This window comes from Equus przewalskii, chromosome 1 (genome assembly GCF_037783145.1).
Source record: "Equus przewalskii isolate Varuska chromosome 1, EquPr2, whole genome shotgun sequence".
Classification (NCBI taxonomy): Eukaryota; Metazoa; Chordata; class Mammalia; order Perissodactyla; family Equidae; genus Equus; species Equus przewalskii.
In genome coordinates, this window is record NC_091831.1 from 148,902,406 (window position 1) to 148,919,755 (window position 17,350).

Below are 17,350 nucleotides of genomic sequence, written 5' to 3' on the forward strand. Positions count from 1 at the left end.
GAGTAACAAAGCTTCTGTTTTGTTGCTGAGGACTGATGTGTTTTGCACTCCTATCTATTCCCTCTGCTTAAAATTGTTTTGAAAGAGCCTTATTTTGCACGTGTTCTATGGCTTGCTTCTTCGGAACACCGACCTGCTGGTAAACAACTCTGTGTTGCCTTCTCATATTTTTAAAACCCCTGAGCAAAACAAATCCCAGTCCACTTCTCTACCTATGTTTTGTTTGAAGTACAGAATAAAGACAGGATAAAAACGACAAGACACCACACTCGACAGATTTAGGTATACTTGTTCCGGGAAGAAAAGACCAACGAACTGAAATGAGTGGTTGGTAGGAACGTTTGTCCACTAGCCTGAGAATTACCAGTACTTCTGGTAGTTACTCTTTAAATGATAAATGATAATATCCATTTCGGTTGAAGTTTGTTGAACATGTTGCATATTACTTGTAAATATGTGATGACCCTTCAAATGTAAATTTTCTCTTGTGGTATTTATAAGGATGTAAAAAGATTGTGATTGTGTGTATTATGGCCAAGAGCAATCTTAAAGTTTCAAAGTAGGAATAGATTACTTTTTTGTAGACACCTGTGAATTTCCATGGAAACCCAGATAACTGACATCAGAAGGACTATGGAAGAATTTTAAGTGTTTGGAATTTCCCTTTATAATTTCTCTAATTGTCATCATCCTGTTCCACTCTATCATAATATTTATCTTCCCTTTTTTTTTTTTTAAGACTTTATTTTTTCTTTTTCTCCCCGAAGCCTCCCGGTACATAGTTGTGTATTTTAGTTGTGGGTCCTTCTGGTTGTGGCATGTGGGACGCCACCTCAGCATGGCCTGACGAGTGGTGCCATGTCCGCGCCCAGGATCCGAACCAGCGAAACCCTGGGCCGCCGAAGCGGAGGGCATGAACTTAACCACTCAGCCATGGGGATGGCCCCGATCTTCCCTTTTTTTTTCATGAGGGCATTTTCAGGAGTAGACATCAATGGGTCTATGTCTAGGGGGGGGTGTGTGTGTGTTAAGATGTGTTTTTATGAGTGGAGTGTTAAATACACATTAACAAAGCAAAAGCTTATGTTTTAAATATTTTCAATATTTATTTAACAAACAGCAAACACTGAACACCTACTAGGTACCACGCACAATGAATTGTAGATGATTGGGAGTTAAAATCCAGTCTTGTCACATTGACTTAAAGTGTAGATCACTGGGGAGGCAGTGGAAGTGGCTGCATTTTTATTTCTGCAGGGTTTTATACACACACATCTATATATTTGTTTAGTTTTCCCCATTGGTAACTTTAACCCTGAAGAAAGATGGTGTTGGGAGAAATTTTCCCATAGTTTGACTCTAAAAATTTGAGTATTATTGAAATGAAGACAGAGCATGTATGTAAAGGCCATAGCAAATAGTGCATGTTTAATAAATGTTAGTTTTGCTTCCTATGTACCTTTCATTCTTGTAACTTGCATTGGATTTAGGAATTCCCAGATGATTCTGCCCTTATTCAACTTTCTCCACACAGCATTTTAATTGACATGCAAAAACTGCTTTTGTGGGTATCTCCAAAGAGAAGACTGATTTTTCCCTTGATCTTTGATTATGCCTGACTTGACCTAGGAAGACATATTTTGCCCCTTCCACATTCCTTGGGCCCTCCTCAGAGAGAAGTCCATTTGCTCCCTTTTATTTTCAGAAGAAATATAAATATGGTTAAATTTCTAGAACTCAAAAGTCGGAGAACTTGTGCAAAAGTGAAAGGCATTTCTGGTTTCCTTAAAAGTTTAGCCCTGTTGTTACTGACTGGTATTCTTGATTCATTGTTCTCTGAGAATTTGACCCATGTAAATATATCTATGTAATTGAATCCTCCTGGTAATACCAGTTGAGGCTCAGAGCTTAAGTTCCAAAGCCATGTGCAGTCAAGTAAACTTGGGAAGCATAATTTCATGAAGCCCAAAAATAGAGAAAAAAATCACAGATTAGCAATAAAAGAAAAGGATTTATCGTGGAAAAATCTGTAAGGCTGAAAAGTAAAATGGAAGACGGAATACTATCTAGAATAGCATGTGAACACTGATTTAATCTACTTGTTTCCACTGTCACCACACATAGATGAATGAATTTTTCTTTTATTTTTTTCCCTTTAAACAAATTCAAATATACTTCCCGTATTCTCTAAATAGAATTTTTCATTAGAATTTTCAGAGGCCCACTATTAAGTGAAAATAATTCTTTTGTACAATTAATGTCTTGCAGCTCTTTTTGAAAATTTAGTGCCCTCTATTAGGAAAAATCTCCAACAACTTGGAATAACTGTAATATTTTAACCACAGGGAGCGTTAATTGCTGTGTTGAAAATGAACTCAAGAATTGTGTGTAATATTATTCAAATAATGCCTTTTGAGAGTTTGTATAAACGAGTGTTTCTCAGCCTTTTTTATGCAACATCTTGGGATAGCTTCAGATATGCTGTAGATCTTGACAGAGAGTCAAACAGTTTGGATTCTCCTTCGGTAAGTCTACGGCACACACAGCTTGGTAGTGAATAGTGTGAAATTAAAGACTCAGAAAGATTTGGAATCACCATTTCCAATAAATGCTTTGGCTCTAACCCCTCAGAGTTGATCTCCCTCTCTTTTCCCCACTCTCTTTGGATTCACAATCCAAGGGTCTGGAGAGCTGGGCCCCTTTCTGGTGCTTTCATTTGAAAAAGGTCAGTGGTTGTGACCTAGCCTCTTACCTCTAAGCTCCTCCTGCACAAATTGCCTGTCATCTGTGCTTATCATCATTGGAGGCATTTAGGAGATTTTTATAGATGAATTTGCTCTGATTTAAAGAAAATTAGCGCTGTAGACAATAGCCAATAAGTAAGTATCCTACCCAGAAATTTATTTTAAAATAGAGAAATCAGTCTGCCTTCTTCTTGCCAAACCAACATATGTATGATTCTTATTTTTAAGCTATATCCCCTTTTCTTCCCAATTGACTATAGTGAACCAGCATGAAACTGATGACCCCAAGTAAAAGTCCAACTTGGCTGTGGTCTGATTCCTTGAGGTGGTTATTGAAGTATTCATTTCATTGGAAAAGTGGGGAACTGACTTGTTGAATCAATTTGACAGATGATATGGATAAACATCGTTTTTGTCCATGATTGTTTATAGTCTTTCAACAAAATCATCTTGGGCACCAGCAGTGTTCATGGTAATTGTTTGACAGAGAAATATACTTGTGTTTTTGATACTTGTTGACATGAGCCAGTTAATAGCTGGAGAATTCTTGGAATTCCTTGGTTGAATGTTTGATAGAAACAGTGTTAATACTAGTTTGTGCTTATAATTCGTAATTGCACAAGATGATCTTTAGTTAACCATAAGTATAGCCAATTACAGTGTAATGTCAACAGCCTTATTCTACCTGCTTTTTCTGTTTTTGGTATGCCTAGAAATCTAGCAGAGCACATCAAGAATATGGTGTCCTGGATTGACCTAAGGAGTTTGCTATGGCGAGCTCAGTAGTTACCAGCCTGGCTACTGAACTCCTAATGTATTGACTCAGATGGCTTCACGTTGCCTTTAATTTCCTTATGATGTGTGCATTTCCACCCCTTCTTTTATAATGTAGTAAGTTAGGCACAGACAATCAATCTGACCTGTATTTGAATGAAACAGCTTTTGGTAACCCTGTGCTTTTCCTTTCTAGGTCTTCAGTGTATCCTTCCACTTTCCAGTTCTTCCTGGAAATTAAATTCTACTGCGAAAACTTAAAATAACAGCTTTACTGAGATAAAATTCATGTACTATACAATTCACCCAATTATAGTATACAATTCAATGTTTTTTAGTATATTCACAGAATTATGCAGCCATCACCACTGTCGGATTCCAGAACATTTTTATCACTCCAAAAAGAAACCACATACTCATTGTATTTGCTTCCCATTTCCCCTCAATAGCCTGAGCCCTAGGCGATCACTAACCTACTTTCTGTCTCAATGGATTTTCCTGTTCTGGACATTTCATATGTATGGAGTCATACAATATGTGGTTCTTTGTAATTGGCTTCTTTTACTCAGTATAATGTTTTCAAGGTTCAGCTATATTGTAGCGTATTCTATGGCTGAATAATATGTCCATTGTTTGGATATACCATCTTTTCTTTATCCATTCATCAGTTGGTTGACATTAGGGTTGTTTCCACTCTTTGGCTGTTATGAAAAATGTTGTTTTGAACATTTGTGTAGTTTTGTGCGGGCATAATGTTTTCAGTTCTCTTGGGTATACAGCAAGAGTGTAATTTCTGGGTCATATGGTAACTAAATTTCTTCTTTTTGGGAACTGCCAGACTGCTTTCCCAAGTGGCTGCATCATTTTACGTTACCACCAGCAGTGTGTGAGGGTTCTAATTTCTCCACATCCTCACCAACTTCTGTTATTATTTGTCTTTTTGATTATAGCCATCCTAGTGGATGTTAAGTGGTATGTCATTGTGGTTTTGATTTGCATTTTCCTAATGACTAATGATGTTAAGCATCTTTTCATGCCCTTATTGGCCATTTGCATATCTTCTTTGGGGAAATGTCTGTTCAGATCTTTTACCCATTTTTAAATTAGGTTGTCTTTTTGTCATTGGCTTGTAAGAGTTCCTTCTGTGTTCCGGTTGCTAGACCGTTATTGATATATGATTTGCAAATATTTGCTCTCATTCTGTAGGTTATCTTTTTATCTTCTTCTTGGTATCCTTTGAAGCACAAAAGTTTCAAATTTTGGTGAAGTCCAATTTATCTGAAATTTTTTGTTGTTTCTTGCATTTTTTATGTCATTTCTAGGAAACCATTGCCTAATCCAAGTCGTGAAGATTTACTCTTATGTTTTCTTCTAAGAGATTTATAGTTTTAGCTCTTAATTTTAGGTCTTTGATCCATGTGTGTTAATCCATGTGTGTACATAGTGTGAACTAGGGGTCCAAATTCATTCTTTTGCTTGTGGATATACAGATGTCCCTGCACGGTTTGTTGAAAAGACTCTTTTTTCCAACCCATCTACTTGTCTTGGCACTCTTGTTGATCCTCTGAAAACTTCTGATGCCATTGTCCCATTGAAAGATTTTCCTAAGTCTTTGATGAGGAATAAATAAGAGAAAAATAAATCTTTTTCCCCACTGGCAATTTACTTTATATGCTTTAGAAACATAATCTAGAAACAGACTTTCTCAGCGCCATGGAGGAGATGAATGACTTATCCAATGTGATAATAGAGACTGACTTGCAGTATGATTAGGTAATTGCTTTTTTGTGTGTGTCTTAAAGTCTTCCACTTAGGCTAGCAATTAGGCCCCCCCTTTTTGTGTGTGAGGAAGCTTGGCCCTGAGCTAACATCTGTTGCCAGTCTTCCTCTTTTTGCTTGAAGAAGAGTGTCCCTGAGCTAACATCTGTGCCAGTCGTCCTCTATTTTATATGTGGGATGCCACCACAGCATGGCTTGATGCGTGGTGTGTGGGTCTGTGCCCAGGATCCGAACCTGTGAACCCCAGGCCACTGAAATGGAGCAGGTGAACCTAACCACTACACCACTGTGGCAGCCCTTAGGGCCCTTTTCATGTGTGCTAATATGCCTCGTCTCTGTTAGGGCTCAGTCATTTGTAACTGCTGAGATGTTAATAAATGATCTGGCTACATCATAACTCTGCTACATTAATGTTGTTTCTAATGGGAACTGCTGTCATTTAAAATAACTAACTCCACAAATATTTACAACAATTTTACCCTTACAAATGTTTCAACAGAAATGAGCCCCTTGGAGCAGGAAGACCTATGTAAAGTTTCATCCATTGTTTTGTTTTTCTTTTACCTGGTCCTGTTTCATGTCTGTGGTCCTGTGCTACTGAACACCAGAACTCCTTTGCTTAGGATTAGAAATGTAACCTTTGGGGCTGGCCTGGTGGTGCAGCAGTTAAGTTCACACATTCCACTTCAGCAGCCTGGGGTTCGCAGGTTTGGATTCCGGGTGCAGACATGGCACCACTTGGCACACCATGCTGTGGCAGGCGTCCCATGTATAAAGTAGAGGAAGATGGGCATGGATGTTAGCTGAGGGTCCGTCTTCCTCAGCAAGAAGAGGAGGATTGGCAGCAGATCTTAGCTCAGGGCTAATCTTCCTCAAAAAACCCACAAAATGTAACCTTTGCAAGGACCCGCTCACCAATCAGAGCAGTATTTACATGGTGCTAAAATATTTTTTTATATGTTGATAGTTAAGGTATAGTAGTAGAACATTATTGATGCTAGTAGACAAAGCAACTAACTAATTTATTGTCTAGAATTTTCATTTTTAGTTACTTCTCTTTGATCCCCAAATCTCAGCTCCAAATATCCCTGGTTCTGCAAGAAATATACTCTTACTTTATTGAGTGGGATTTTGTAGGATGGGAGGAGATTTGTCTCAAGATGGGAACAAACAGACGTGGCTCTGTTTTTCTCTGGGGTGTCCAAATCTTTGAAAGTATCTTCTGTTGAATTTGCCAAAAAGTTTCTCTACATGACATTTTTCTGAATAAGCCATTTAGGTTGAGTAGTACCAGGAAACCCGTGTGAAAACTGTTTTATCGTTAAGGAACTTCCACAGTGACTGGGTGGAACGTATTTATTAGTCATACAGCACAATAACTTAGAGAAGTTTTTGGTTAGACTGGAAGGTATGAGTGACTCTAGGCAAAATTTAGAAGTAAGAATTTATGCTCAGCAAAACTAAAAAGTAAGAACACTGTCTTCAGAAAATCAACCCCTGTTTTCAGAGTTTTTACATTCCTGTCTTCATGCCATCTCTTTTCAGATACTTCTTGTTTTCCTGTTGTCCTTTTGGATGCTCAGTGACCTTTTTCTGAGTTGCTCACTTGTCTCTCACTTCCAAACTTAACAGTATCTGTATTCCATCTCCTCTTAGTAGCATGCTGAATAAAGAGACCACTTCACACGTAGATGTTAACAGACGTTAGTGCATTCATTGCATTAATATATTGATCTTTAGGTGTTCTTTTTTTTTCTTAGAGAAGTTCACTATCTTAAGCAAAAAGGGTGACTAAATTGAGCATTTCATGTGTTTGACAGGTGATGGGGAGAAGTGGGTGGGGTGGGTCTTTTAGGAATCTCCAGTCACATCATATGGGCAAGCCTGTTGCATGGAAGGCATTTAGAAGAGTTGAGGGTATTAGCACACACCTGGCATGTGAGAGAGCAGGAGGTTCTCATTTGATACGAGTGTCTTGTCCTTCGTTTATGGTTTTAATTCCCTCTTTCATTTCCTTCGTAATTTTAAACATACAATTTCAGATTGTTACCTTGGGTTGCTTATTGTGTCTGCTGACTCTCTCTTGTGGTGGATCATTTCCTTGTGTGTTTTTAAGTGTTCGATTGTGAGCTCATCTCCTTTTTCTGCAGGATCCATGAGATCTTGGCTGTAGAAGTGGCCTCCAGAACAGTTTCACGTTTGCTCTTGGCAGGTGTCATAGGATCATCACTAGCCCAAGACCCCAACCACAGGAAAAGACACACTTCCTTGTCATATCTTTGAGGTAGAGGACACAGTATTTTAGCCTCTCTTTCACTGAGGTGGCCACCTTTCAAGGATTCTGGCTTTATGCATGGGTTTCCATGCCGGCTACCTGCTTCAGGAGGGTCCAAGGTTACTTCAGTCCCCGTTTGGGTGTTGGAACCCAAAGTTAGCTGTGAGGGCCTATTTCCTGGTCTGAAAATCGCCCCTCGATGCAAGCACTCTGGTCTCTGTTTCGAGCAGCTGGGAATTTCTTTTTATTTCTTGTTAAGTTCGGCTATAAGTTTAAAGATATCTTGTTTTACTCAGCACTCATAGGTGTTCATAGCAGTTGCCATGCCATGTTGCCAGAATTGGAAGTTGGAGAATAAGCAAAACATATTAAAAGCAGAAGGTAGATGATTACAAGACTTGATTCTAGGAGATATGTAACCAAAAGTTAGATCACTGTGAAGTGGGGTGGTGGCATCTGGTCGGAGTAAGAATACCTTGGAAGATTAAGGAAAATAAGTTAGTAGGTGGAATGAGGGAAGAGAGCTCAAGAAAGCTTAGGAATCTAGTCTAAAAAACATTAAGAATGTGTATATCTGTTTATATCTTGCCAATATTTGGCCATTTTGACCTTTGACCATTTTTTGCTGCAATTTTGTATGGTTCAAACTAATAGTTGTTTTGTTTTTTAAACAAACATTTTTGTTGAAATAAGTTAGGATTAATAGTAGTATATTTTTATTTATTTGTTTATTTTTCTTCTTCTTCTCCCTAAAGCCCCCCAGTGTGTAGTTGGATATTCTAGTTGTAGGTGCTTCTGGTTGTGCTATGTGGGACGACGCCTCAGCATGGCCTAATGAGCGGTGCCATGTCTGCGCCCAGGATCTTAACTGGCAAAACCCTGGGCTGTTGAAGTGGAGCGTGCGAACTTAACCACTCAGCTACAGAGCTGGTCCCAATAATAGCATATTTTAAAAAATTTGTTTGTGGAAGAGCTACCTGACTACAAAACATTGGAATATTTATGATATACAAATTTGAGTTGAATATGAAGGAAGGAACCCCTGTCTTTTGAGGGTACCTGGAGGGAGTAAAGCAGTGTAAGGGAAAGTGGGAATTATGGAAAGAAGAGTGTTGAAACCCATATATATCTAAGTACCTATTTCTGATATATAGTGTGGGACTTCAATAAATTTTTATTGAATGAATGAGTAAAATTTTTCTGCTATTTCACATTCATAAAATATTAAAATTATTTCTCTTTGCTTTTGTTTATTTTATTTTTATTTATTTATCTTTTTGGTGAGGAAGATTCACCTTGGGCTAGCATTTGTTGCCAATCCTCCTCTTTCTTTTTTTTTTTTGCTTGAGGAAGATTAACCCTGAGCTGACACCTGTGCCAGTCTTCCTCTATTTTGGATGTGGGATGCCTCCACAGCATGGCTGATGAGTGGAGTAGGTTTGCACCCAGGATCTGAACCCATGAACCTGGGCCACTGAAGGGGAGCACTCAGAACTTTAATGTGGCAACTGTGTTGAATCAGCATATAGCCTCTGGTTGTTTTTCTCTCTCAGTTAAACGTATTTTTTTACAAAATCAAGTTACTTACACATAAATAGTTGTTGATAGTTAATTAATATAAAAACTTAGTAGCAAGAAAAAAAATCCAGCTGTGTTAGAAAAAGGAAGTATTGCCATTTTTAGATGTGCCTCCCAGGAGATGATGAGCTCACCAGTCTCTGGGTCATGAGCTGGCTTCTGCCCTCCTGAGTGTTTATAAGAGCTGCTGGGGAGGTCAGTGGGCAAGGCTGTGGGTGAGCCCTGGGAGACAGCCCTCACTGCAGTCAGTGTGGGGTGTGGATGAAGTCTCAGGCATCTTGTTGGGGAGTGAGCCACTCCATGTTTTCTGTTTCGGATTTCACTGTGGCCAGTGTCCAGCTCTCAGAACAGTTGAAGCCGAACATTTCGTAGGATGGAAATGCATGTCCTCAGCTGATCCAAGCCCAGGGAATGGAGAGGAGAGTGGGAGCCTTGTCAGCACAACGTCCAGGTTCCCAAGTGCAGGGGAGAACCTGGGCCAGACTCCTGTGGGCATTGTCAAGTTCAGTAGACAGTACAAAGGCAGAAGGCACAGAGCAAGTGGCGAAAGGTGGAGGGGAGCAAAGCAAAGAGAACCCGCACAGCTTGGGAACCACCTTTCAGTTTCTTTAACATGTCAAGTTCATGTCAAGTTCAAGGCCATTGTCCTTCCTGTTCTCTCTGCCCTGGGATGTTCTTCCCTAGATGCTGCCTGTGACTGGCTTGTGTTCATCCTTTAAATTGCAGCTCAAGTGTCATCTCCAAGACAGCTTATCTGAAATAGTCCCCCTCCACTTCTGTCACATCATCCTGTGTATTTCCTCTGTGGCAGTTATAACCCCACAAATTGTTTGTTTGGTGTTCTGTCCTCTCTGTTAGAATGCAGAACCATGAGGACAGAGACTGTATTTTGTTCACTGGTGTGTCCCCAGTATCCAAAACAGTGGGTGCTCAAAAAGCACCAGTGGATCGATTGAGCAAAATGCTTGGGGGCAATTAGAACAGTTAGTTAGCCACTATCTTGATTTGCATCAGACTTAGGAGCTTTCTGGAAATGAACATGAATTTTGCCCACAGCCAGGACTCAGGCACACAAAGTCATATGGAATGGCTTGGAGCAATGCTCACAAAAGCCAGATATCTGGAGGGACAGCAGGTCTCTTGATAGGAAATCCACAAGGACAGCAGTTATAACCTGATTTAAATTAGAGTGAGCCTATGAAATAAGACAGGCAGCATTTTGAACCAGGCAGCCTAATGTGTATGGGGATGTCACTAGAGCTTTTGGAAGACTTTGGATCCTAGACGAAGTCAAAATCATTGCTAGAAGCAACCTGGGGGCATGACCTGGCGTATGGGAGAGTGGCTGAGAGGCGGTGTAGTCAGCAGAGACCTACAGGTGGCATTTGGCTGCCTATCCTGAGACAGTGATGACTCCTACATGTGTGAGATCGGAGTGGTGCCCTTGAGTTTGTATCAGCTGATAGAGACCCATTCCTCCCACCTGTCTATCTGGGAAGCTCAGTGGTGGGAATGGACATGTTGAATAAGGTCTGAAAACAACCAATAGAATATTTTTAACTCTAGCCAAATGTTATGGGTTGAATTGTGTCCCCCACCCCAAGAAAAGATATGTAAAAACCTAACCCCCAGTACCTCAGAATGGGACCTTTTTTGGAAATAGGGTCATTGTAGATGTAATTACTTAAGGTGAGGTTGTACTGGAATAGGGTGGGTCCTTAATCGAGCATGATTGGTGTCCCTATAAGAAGGCAGGTGAAGAGGGAGAGCACTGTGTAAGAAGGCAGAGATTGGGGTGATGCAGCTCTGAGCCAAGGAGCGCCAAAGATTGCTGGCAAACCACCAAAAGCTGGGAAGAGGCAAGGAAGGATTCCCCTACGGGTTTCAGGGGGAGCGTGGCCCTGCCAACATTTTGATTTAGGACATGTAGCTTTCATAACTGCAAGACAATCCATTTCTGTTGTTTTAAGCCACTCAGTTTGTGGTGCTTTGTTATGTCAGCCCTATTAAACTAACATACTAAGGCAGCCAGCAAATGTTAGGTTGAAAACCCTGATTTTTGCATAACTGAGTACAGTGGGTTTTACAAAAAAGTCAAAGCATCTTTAGCCGATAGAATGTGAATCAGCGTAAAGGCTGCTCACGGTTTCCCTCAATAATACACATGTGGTAATATGTATATGGTGGGTACGGTGTCATAACCAGGGTATTGAAATTGATACAGTCAAGATTCAGAACATTTCCGTCACCAAAAGGATTCCTCTTGTCCTTCTGTAACCACATCTGCTTTCCTCTCACCCCGTCGCCTTATTAACTCTTGGCAACCACTAATCTGACCTCCGTTTCTATACTTTTGTTATTTCAGGAGCATTATATAAATGGAATAATATCATGTGTAACTTTTTGGGATTCTTTTTTTCACCCAATATAATTTCCTTGAGATGCATCCAAGTTGTTGCATGTATCCATGGTGTGTTCCTTTTTGTTTCAGTTCCATTTATATGACCTCGAATGAAAGCATAGGAAACTCCAGTTTTCCTGATTATTCTTACATCACAAAGCATTCTGAACTTATACATAATATGTGCAGTCTGATGAAAGAGGCAAAGCACCAAACTTGACTCAAAATGAAAAATTCTCCTCTCCCCACCATCCTTGAAGTGGGGAGAAGCTTAAAGTTGGCCTGTTGCCTAGGAGAAGCTTGACGTTGGGCCAGTGAGTCTGGTTGGCTTCCTTCCCACCTTGAGCTCTGGCCAAGGTTCTCCAGGACTGGAGCTGAGGTGAGGCTTGGTGGTGTAGGGGTGGAGGAAGGAGAGGTAACGGGCAGAAAAGGCCGTAAAGACTGATCCTGTTGGAAGTGGCTTCATGCTCTCTGGACTGTCACCTGTCCCTTGATGGTGGTGATGCCCTCCCATAATCTTGATTGGTAGCTTACTCTGTCCTCAGCCCCCGAGAATGCTGCTGGACCTCTGGCTTCTCTCTGCTGAGGGCTGTTTGCTCAGCGGGTGGCCTTCTTGGACAAGCCCCTGACATGACCCCATGCCGTTGCTCTCACACCTTGGCCCACACCTGATAGAAGGGAACACAACACGCATCCTTGGCCCCAATAAATTCTAAGGGTGCGAGCTGCCTGCTCTAGCCTCTTCTTTAAGCAGCTCATCAGCCCAACCTATGCCCTTTAGGTTTCCCAGAGAGGAACTGGTCATAATTCATTGTAAACTCCAACTGCAGGGGACACATATCAAGCTGTCTGCGTGGGATTGTTGAAGCTCCCTTAGTAGGCTTGAGGGGAGAGTCGGGCACCCCCTCCCTTTTTGCCTGGGTAAGTAGGACTCGGTGCTCACCCACTGCTCTCTGTCTATTCTTTTATACCTCCCAGGTGGGTGAGGGTTCAAGTTATAACCGCTTGACCATAACTTTGAAAAAATTTGCATCTTGATCTGACATTTTACTTTGGTATACTCTATCTATTGTGTCTTGATGCCTTGGTAGAATTTTCCAATTCCAATGACAAATAATATGTTAACTTAAAAATACTTTTTTTCTACTTAAACTTCATGAGGTAATTTATTCAAATTCTCCACGTACCTCTTTGACATCAGCAACAGCTTTTGCTGGAAGCGTTTTGGAGTCACATCATACGGTTTCTCAGGGCCCATCATCACTTCCAAGCTGAGTGAGTGAGACACTGCATCTTTTATTTTAACTCATGTGTGACGTGGCCACTGAAATTTCAATCTAAGCCACAAGGAACCATCCTGATTTCTTAGGGCATGAATGATGAATGATACCATTGCCTTCTTTTTCTCTGTTCCAACAGATGACCTTTATAGGAAGCCCAAAGTAACATTGATTTGAAGTAATTTCAGGTCATTGTGCCTGCTCCAAACAAAATTCCAAATAAAGTAATTTATTACTTGTTCCCAATAAAGTAATTGAGAGAGTGCCTTATATATCAAGAGTGACTTTGTATTTTCTGAGTGAGAATGTTTGAGGACACCTCTGCCGCGTGTTAGAGGGTGTGTGATATTTACTCCTTGGTTCCCTGGGCATCCCTGTTTGTGCTCATTTGCACCTTTAATTGCAGCTCCTTTTGGTTGGGGCTTTCTGTGCAGTTTCTTAGGACAAGAAACACTTTCAAAGGCTGCTAAATGGAAAGGAAAGAATAACTCTCTGTAGTCAGCCTGAGTGTGAATTTAATTTCCAGGAACACAGAGTTCAAGCGAGACTCAAGCAGAGACAAAATAATCAAGTTTCGGTTTCCAGACCCTCTCGCTGATTGACGAGAATGGCACCTTTTGTCTTTGTCCTGTTATTTTTGTGACCTTCTCCTAAGGCTGCAAATTTTTAGCGGTGATGATTCTACAAATTATCAGAAGCCCTAAAATGAAGCTTTCTGCCTATGCCACATGAAAGGCAGGATTGGGGATTAGAGGGTTAAGTGCCTATTTCTCTGTGGGATGCTGTTATTGTTAAGGTTGGATGGGACTTTCCTCTGAAGAGCGTCACATCATGTTTCTTGTTAGTTGCAAGTCAGTGGGCTCTAGGTGGTGAGGATCACAGCAGGGGCTTAGGAAGGGTGGGTTCTAGGCTGGCCCTGCTGTTGAGTGCTGGATTGACTGTTGGTGAATCACTTTGCCTCTCTTTGTGATTGTGATTGTGAGGCAGAGATTCTTAAGCCCAGTGTGCATAAAAATCACATGTTAAAAATGCAAATTCCTGAGTTCCACCATCAGAAATTTTTTTCAGTAGGCTTGACATGGGGTCTTGGAGTCTATATTTTCAATGAACACTCTGTGACTTTGAGGCAGGTCCTTTGCACTGTAACGTTGATCTCAGGGATGCATGGCTGACTTCTTAGTGTCTGTGGAGATGGCTGCTGGGCATCATGCCCACTCCCAGGTTACAGCCGTGGGAGTCAAGCAGTGAGGGTAAGATGTAAGGAGGGTGGAAGGGAGAAGACTGGTTATTTAAGGTAAGTGCTTGGGTTGTTAGAAGACTTTCTTTTTTTTTCCTCTTAGGAGAATAACAGATAATTTATTCTTGCAAAGAGAGTGGTTGGGATGGGGAGGAAGTAGGAATTTAATTTTGGGATTATTGATACCAGTTCTACCCATCTTTTAATGGCTAGTGTTGCTTAAGGACTGAAGGTAATATGGAAATAGATACTCTAAGTATGAGTAGGCAGGGCCTCTTCTCAAATCTGACTTAGGTAAAGAAACTTACCTCAAAATTTTATGAATGAGATAATCTAATTTCCTAATTCTGCCCCTGCCAGCCATCTCCATCTCAATCCATATCCTATAAGGAATAACTAAATTATTTATTCACAAAGGCAGGAGGGGGGGTTTCTGATGGTTGCCTTTGGAGGTATGTCCTTTTATAAGAGTAGTGATGGGGTTCGTGACTACTCGCCCTTATCTGTAGGTGCTCATTCTCTGCCTCTGAATCTGGTATCTCAATATGGAGGTTCAGGTGGAATACGTGGCTGTCAGAAACATAATAGAATTGTCTGAAGCTACATAAATCAGAAAAACTAAATTGTCATTCTACTTGTTCTGTGCAGAGTTTTTTAAAAATCACACAATTTTCTTTGAGATTGAAATGAAAACTTTAGGCAACATGCACCATCTTGAGGGGAATCATAATATACCACCCCTACTGTTTTGGGCTCCTTGCGCCTTCAGTCATTTTGGTGGTGCTGTGCTCCACCTTCTTCTGGGCCTTCTTGGTACCTCAATAATTAGGGCCTTGAGGTTCCACCCACTTGCCATCAGTCCACATTACCCAGTGTCCCTGACATGTTTTAAGCCTAAGTACGTCCTCCAAATATCCACTATGTATGCAGCAACAGTTCCAAATTGGGAAACTAAGTATCAAAAGAGCTACAAGCAGTGTAGATATGGGAACACACATAATGTAGTCAAGGGTCATTGTCAGCTTGGCACAGAAGAGAAGAGAGGGGGCAAGTGGGTTATCAGAAGGACCAATTAAAGGTTCTTTGGCTTTGGGGAGAATTGTGACTGATTTAGCCTGCAAATCTCTTGTTAGAATCAGAACAACAAGGGAGCATGTGGGCAGCTTTAAAAGCGCACTCCACTTCAATTTGTTCCGCTCATTAGGCCTCCTTGTTACTATCAGGCACCTTGAATTTTGACTGTGGGATCTTTGTGTACTCTCTCAAGTTATAGAATACAAAGACTAGTTTAAATCTCCATGGCCCCCTTTTAATCTTAACATGAGTCTTGTGTTGCTGGGGAGTTTGGCATGTAGGTTGAGCTGGACTCACATATTATCCTGTTGACTTCATGTTAACGTCAATATGTTGATGCATATTGAATTTAGCATCTACTAAAACTCCCAGCCTTTATTTCATGTCCTACTGTTATGCTTCTTTTTCATCATCCTTGTCTTTATTCAGTTTTGGAGCCCAGATTAGCACTTTAATTTTATCATAATTTTAATTCATCTAAATTTAAGTAAAATGTTTTAATTCTTTGTATCAACCTGTTAATTTTTTGGGGGGGGGGCGCAGATCCTGATTATGCCATGGAACATTATTGCTTTCAGTGATACTAGCTATGTATCTTTTGTATCTCTATCTAAATTATCAATAAAAAAGGTATTGAATGGTCTAGGGAGAGAATGTTAGAGGTTTTGTCACTAGAGAGCTGGTAATCTGGGTTAATTTTGACTTAGTAGTCAAAACCATTTAGGAATAATTGTTAAACCAGTTATGAATGCATTGACTAGAACTATCACCCAGCCTATATTGCTTTATCTTATTTACAAAAATATTTTGAGACATCTTATCAGATACTTTACTGAAAGCGAGATATACTGTGTCTACTGCATCTCCTGGGCTTACTGATAGAAGAAAATAAGGAGATTCTGACATATATTCTTAGTGTATCCATGCTGGCTCCTAGTGATTACTTCTGGCCTTCCTGTCAGTAATTCATTCTAGTGTCAGGTTGATCAGTATGAATTTTTCTATGTTTTTCTTGTTCCCCTTTTCCCTGTCTTCAGTCTCTGGTTCCTTTCCTACTCTTCATAATTCCTTAAAGTTCTCCGGAGTTGGTCTGCAGTAGTGCTGCTCAGACTTCAAGGTGTAACTGAATCTTGTTACAGTGCAGGTTCAAATTCAGGAGTCTGGGATGGGGCCTGAGATTCTGCATTTCTAACAAACTTCTAGATGCTGTTGATGCTGTTGGTCCTCGGACTACACTTTAAGTAGCTGGGCATTAGAAGATGTGGTGTTCTAGGTAGGACATCTAGATTTGAGCACTCCTCTAGAGCAGGAAGGAGGGCTCTGGAGGGTAAAGCTCTTATTTCAGCACTTACAAACTCATCAGCATCTGTATCCAGCAGTTATTCCTTCATTCCTTTATCTTCAGTGTCCTTTGCTCCCTCTTGCTCCTTTGCCTCATCCTTTTCACACTCCCTTCTCCCCCATAGTCCCTTTCTTCCTTCTGTTCGTAGTCAGGCTTCTTGGGAGAACAGCTTTAAATTTCATGTTTCTGTTTTATCCTCTCCTGATTGTTCCTTGGTCAACAACTCTGCTCATGTCATTCTCCTCTTTGAACCCTTCCCTGACTCCCTATTCCCTCTAGCTCCTTCTAGCAACATTCTACAGCCTGGCTCCTGGCTCCTATTCCAACTCATCTCTTACACTCCAGGAACTCTGCACTACCCATGGTTCCCAGGGCACCTTATTCTCTTTCCAGTCTCTTTGCCTTGCCTTTTGTTGTTCCTTCATCCATAAAAGCTCTTCTCTGCCTTATCACCTGGCTAACTTCTCTCATTCTTCAGAAATTTCTTTCACTGTCTGTCTCCCCTTAGAAACTTAAGTTCATATCTCTGCTTGTATTTATTATTTGCATAATTCAAGAAAGATTGGAAGGAGGGGTACTGGTGCTTTCCCCCTCTAGGCTGCAGCTGTAACTGTAGAATTATTGTAAGGAGGTGGTCAGTCTTATTGAAGGATTTTAAGGATAGCAAGTCACTTGGTAACGTCACCATAAATCTTATTTTAAAGATAGGGAAGACTTAACCATCACTCTAGAAATGGAGAGGAAAAGAATATTTTTAATTAGTTTATCATTGTGTGAATTAGTCTAGCTGACCTACACAATATTCATTGACATTATAGCTTCATAGGAATGAAGCAGTAAAATAAAAATAATATTTTATCAGGTGA

At 40.6% G+C, this 17,350-nt stretch overlaps 1 protein-coding gene across 3 annotated transcripts in view; it reads left to right on the top strand.

Moving 5' to 3' along the window:
• The window catches only part of GPR176 (G protein-coupled receptor 176), a 108,818-nt gene that overhangs the window by 13,391 nt on the left and 78,077 nt on the right, over positions 1–17,350 (top strand). The gene's annotated exons all lie outside the window — the stretch shown is intronic.